We start from the raw sequence: 5915 nt of genomic DNA, 5'->3' as shown, positions 1-5915 counted from the left end.
GAAAATTCTTGTTTTTTCTTTCTAAAAATCGATATTGGCCGAGAGACAATCAAATAGATTTTCTCTTTAGCGGGCATTTCCATATAGGACTTGTTATAATTATAATAAAACAAGCAGGTTATATAAAAAAAACGCTGTCGATTATTTATCAAGAAAGCAAAAAGGGTTCTTATCAAATCCACCATAAAATTGGAAAGAAGCATAAAGTAAGTAGACCTGACTCCTTTAATGATGCCTCTATCCGCTATTCTGATATATAAATTCGATGTAGATGAAATTGTATAAGCGAATTTTTTTTATTTCCTTAGACTTAGACCGCGCAAGACAAGAATTTTTCGCTATTTACGATTTCATATTCTTGTTACTAGATGTTCTATAGGAATAAGAAGAAATCGCAACTCCTTTGCGCTACACATAAAATTGGATTTCGAAGGTCCATTTTTTTTTTTCAGAATCCTCTATTATTTTAGTTCTTCCACCCATGCAATAGAGAGGGAATGGGAAAAGAAGGGTTACTTTTATTTGCATTTTTCCCTTAAAAGATAGACTTTGAAATAGGAGTCTTGGAATAATGCTGAATTCAAAGGTTTATTTCTTTCTATAGTATAAGAAAAACAATTTATTTCTATTTCTATAGTATAAGAAAAACAAATAAATAGTATAAGAAAAACAAATCGAATCAAATTCATGGATTTACCACGACCTCGGTTGTGACTGTGACTCCATAGATAAAAATGGGAAATTTCTCTCTTCGAGACCATTGAAAAAGGGCATTGAACGAGAAAGAAATCGTCCACAGATAATAAAACTATCATATGCCTTGGAAAGTGATATGAGGTGCTCGGAAATGGTTGAAGTAATTGAATAGGAGGATCACTATGACTATAGCCCTTGGTAGAATTCCTAAAGAAGAAAATGATCTATTTGATACTATGGATGACTGGTTACGAAGGGACCGTTTCGTTTTTGTAGGATGGTCTGGCCTATTGCTCTTTCCTTGTGCTTATTTCGCTTTAGGGGGTTGGTTTACAGGGACAACTTTTGTAACTTCTTGGTATACCCATGGATTGGCTAGTTCCTATTTGGAAGGTTGTAATTTCTTAACCGCAGCAGTTTCTACCCCTGCCAATAGTTTAGCACACTCTTTGTTGCTACTATGGGGGCCCGAAGCACAAGGAGATTTTACTCGTTGGTGTCAATTAGGCGGTCTATGGACTTTTGTAGCTCTCCACGGGGCTTTTGCACTAATAGGTTTCATGTTACGCCAATTTGAACTTGCTCGGTCTGTTCAATTGCGGCCTTATAATGCAATCTCATTCTCTGGTCCAATTGCTGTTTTTGTTTCTGTATTCCTTATTTATCCACTGGGGCAATCTGGTTGGTTCTTTGCGCCGAGTTTTGGCGTAGCAGCGATATTTCGATTCATCCTTTTCTTCCAAGGATTTCATAATTGGACGTTGAACCCATTTCATATGATGGGAGTTGCCGGAGTATTAGGTGCGGCTCTGCTATGCGCTATTCATGGAGCGACCGTAGAAAACACTCTATTTGAGGACGGTGATGGTGCAAATACCTTCCGTGCTTTTAACCCAACTCAAGCTGAAGAAACTTATTCAATGGTCACTGCTAACCGCTTTTGGTCCCAAATCTTTGGTGTTGCTTTTTCCAATAAACGTTGGTTACATTTCTTTATGCTATTTGTACCCGTCACCGGTTTATGGATGAGTGCTATTGGCGTAGTTGGCTTGGCTCTGAACTTACGTGCCTATGACTTTGTTTCCCAGGAAATCCGTGCAGCGGAAGATCCTGAATTTGAGACTTTCTACACCAAAAATATTCTTTTAAACGAGGGTATTCGTGCGTGGATGGCAGCTCAGGATCAGCCTCATGAAAATCTTATATTCCCTGAGGAGGTTCTACCACGTGGAAACGCTCTTTAATGGAACTTTCGTTTTAGCTGGTCGTGACCAAGAAACCACCGGCTTTGCTTGGTGGGCTGGGAATGCCAGACTTATCAATTTGTCCGGTAAACTGCTTGGAGCTCATGTAGCTCATGCCGGATTAATCGTATTCTGGGCCGGAGCAATGAACCTATTTGAAGTGGCCCATTTCGTACCAGAAAAGCCCATGTATGAACAAGGGTTGATTTTACTTCCACACTTAGCTACTCTAGGTTGGGGAGTAGGGCCAGGGGGGGAAGTTCTAGATACTTTTCCGTACTTTGTATCTGGCGTACTTCACCTAATTTCCTCCGCAGTCTTAGGCTTCGGTGGCATTTATCACGCGCTTCTGGGACCCGAGACTCTTGAGGAATCTTTTCCATTCTTTGGTTATGTCTGGAAAGATAGAAATAAAATGACTACAATTTTGGGTATTCACTTAATTTTGTTAGGTCTAGGTGCTTTTCTTCTAGTACTCAAGGCTCTTTATTTTGGCGGTGTATATGATACCTGGGCCCCTGGGGGGGGAGATGTAAGAAAAATTACCAATTTGACCCTTAGTCCCAGTGTTATATTTGGTTATTTACTAAAATCTCCTTTTGGTGGAGAAGGGTGGATTGTTAGTGTAGATGATTTAGAAGATATAATTGGTGGGCATGTATGGTTGGGTTTTATTTGTGTATTTGGCGGAATTTGGCATATTTTAACCAAACCCTTCGCATGGGCTCGCCGTGCATTTGTATGGTCTGGAGAAGCTTACTTGTCTTATAGTTTAGCTGCTTTATCTGTCTTTGGTTTTATCGCTTGTTGTTTTGTATGGTTCAATAATACAGCTTATCCGAGTGAGTTTTATGGACCCACCGGGCCAGAAGCTTCTCAAGCTCAAGCATTTACTTTTCTAGTTAGAGACCAGCGTCTTGGAGCTAATGTGGGATCCGCTCAAGGACCCACAGGTTTAGGTAAATATCTAATGCGTTCCCCAACTGGGGAGGTTATCTTTGGAGGGGAAACTATGCGTTTTTGGGACCTTCGTGCTCCATGGTTAGAACCTCTAAGGGGCCCCAACGGTTTGGACTTGAGTAGGTTGAAAAAAGACATACAACCTTGGCAAGAACGACGCTCAGCAGAATATATGACCCACGCTCCTTTAGGCTCTTTAAATTCCGTGGGTGGCGTAGCTACCGAGATCAATGCAGTTAATTATGTCTCTCCTAGAAGTTGGTTATCAACTTCTCATTTTGTTCTAGGATTCTTCTTTTTTGTGGGCCATTTATGGCATGCAGGAAGAGCCCGAGCTGCTGCAGCAGGTTTTGAAAAGGGAATCGATCGTGATTTGGAACCTGTTCTTTACATGAACCCTCTTAACTAAGATTTTCTTATTTATACCTGTTCTACTTTTTTTCTGTTCTGGCTCGGTTATTCCATCTAGCCGAGCCATTCATTCCTTTTTATGAAAGAAAGATAAGGGACAGAAAAAAAAAATAAATAAAAATGAAAGAAACAAACGTATTCAATAAGCAAAAGGAGAGAGAGGGATTCGAACCCTCGATAGTTCCTAGAACTATACCGGTTTTCAAGACCGGAGCTATCAACCACTCAGCCATCTCTCCACAGCCTAATCCTTATTTTACTCCTACAAATAGAACATAGCCATATAAAAAATAAAAAGATTTATTAGCCTCTAGAAAGATATCAGATACAAGTTCCTTTTCGATATATCTCTGTATACTGTATACACGGATACAGGATCCGCTATACCCGCTTGTGAAATAAAGAGTAAATAATCTCTTCTCACCCCCATATCCAAATAAAAAAGCGGTTTAAGTAATAAATTTGAATTAAAGAGAAGAATCAATGGATTCATGATTAAACCCCTCCTACTTCTTGTATTTTTTTACAATTTTGGTTTAAGTGAGGGATCAAATATGTAGTCAACTTTATTTGATGGTAGCTTGGAGGATTAGAAATATGACTATTGCTTTCCAATTAGCTGTTTTTGCATTAATTGCGACTTCCTCAGTCTTAGTAATTAGTGTACCCCTTGTATATTTGCTTCTCCTGATGGTTGGTCAAATAATAAAAATGTTGTATTTTCCGGTACATCATTATGGATTGGACTAGTCTTTCTCGTAGCTATTCTGAATTCTCTCATTTCTTAAATGAAATTTGGTTAATATTTATTAACCCCATAAAAAAGAAATAATAAAGGCCATTTCTTCTAAAAAATTAGAATAGTGAGACGTATTAAAACGCAATTTGCGTTCCGAATTGCTAGCTCTTCTCTTTCAGTATTATGAAATTCCATTCCCATTAGAATATTCATTGACAGATAATAAAAAAAGGAAAACTCTAATATAATAGAAAATGAAATGAAACGGTCGACCCAGACATAGAAGGTCGACCCAGGCGGATATACGCTATAAAATATATACCGTAGCGAGCGTAGTTCAATGGTAAAATATCTCCTTGCCAAGGAGAAGATACGGGTTCGATTCCCGCCGCTCGCCCGCTTAATTTATCAAAGTACTATGATAAAAAGTTTAGTCTAGTTAACTGTTTAACTACTTATATTAAATTAAGTATTAATTAGGTGTTAGTCTAGTGCCGTATCCCTTACTATCTTACCCTTCCTTTGCATCCCACTCAAAAAAAGAGGGCGCTCCAGAGGCAGAAATAGAACTCGCCAACAGAGCTCCAAAAATTGGGTATTAACTGAGACAAACAACGGGCAAACTTTTTTTAAAGGGAAGGGAGAGGTAGACTGTCCCTTTCGTTTCATTTTTATTTTCTGCAGGGTAGGGAGAGGCCTTGCGCCTTCTTTTTTTGAAGGCAAGTGACTTCGCAAACTGCTCAATTTTGCCCTCTAGGGCCGGGAACTAATGAATAAAAAAGGGTTGGATACGCCCCTCTACCATACATATCTAGAGAAATAGAATAGTCCTTTTATACAGACTGCTAAGTGCGGAGACGGGAATCGAACCCGTGACCTCAAGGTTATGAGCCTCGTGAGCTACCAAACTGCTCTACTCCGCTCTGGAGTACCAGAAACTGGTGGACAAAAAAGGCTTGAATACAAGCCTCTAACATGTCTAGACAAATAGAATACTCCTTTTATACAGAATGGAGCGGGTAGCGGGAATCGAACCCGCATCGTTAGCTTGGAAGGCTAGGGGTTATAGTCGACGTTGGTTGATTATTTTTAACGTCTCTAATTCAAAACCGAACATGAAATTTTGATTTCATTCGGCTCCTTTATGGATATTCTCACCACTTAACATCTATGTCAGCTTTTCTATTTGAATGGAACCAAAGCTCTCCGCTTTCTAGATGATCCTTATAGAGTAGGAGATAGAAATTCTATCTAAATTCATCTAATCTACTTACTTCGTTCCCTAATTTCATTCAAGAGATCCTGAGGAAAAGAATTGGGTTTCCACCGAGCTGAAACAATATGCGGATGGTTCTAGTAAACCAAAACTATCGTTTTTTAGCTATTTGGCTTCCTTATTCCTTATTTTAAGAAGATTTAGTTACGATTGGAAATCAACTTTTTTGTATCTTCATCCATAGATCCTTTACTCATATTTTCAAAATTGGAATACTTAATCCAATGCAAAATTATGCTTCGCGACTCTGTACTCATAATCCTATTTTTATTTTGGATGCAATTTAAATTAGTCTTTGGATACAAATCGCCAGAATGTATATTCTTCCTCAATATGCTATTGAGAGGAAAAGGATTTAATCCTTTATAAGAACTAAAGTTTTCATCGGAATATAAAAATAAAAAACTTAAGGATGCCTTAAGTATATCATTTCAAATTCAGTTATTAATAGAACGAATCACACTTTTACCACTAAACTATACCCGCTACATTGTAGATTATGGTATAAATGGTACCCTTTGTCAAGGATAGCCATTTGACAAGAAGGCTAATTCCCCCTTATTGAATCAGATGGAGAAGGTTCATGACA

This window comes from Triticum urartu, unplaced genomic scaffold, assembly GCF_056163025.1.
Source record: "Triticum urartu cultivar PI428250 unplaced genomic scaffold, HENAU_Tu73 scaffold1, whole genome shotgun sequence".
Taxonomy (NCBI): domain Eukaryota; kingdom Viridiplantae; phylum Streptophyta; class Magnoliopsida; order Poales; family Poaceae; genus Triticum; species Triticum urartu.
This window is presented reverse-complemented; position numbering follows the sequence as displayed.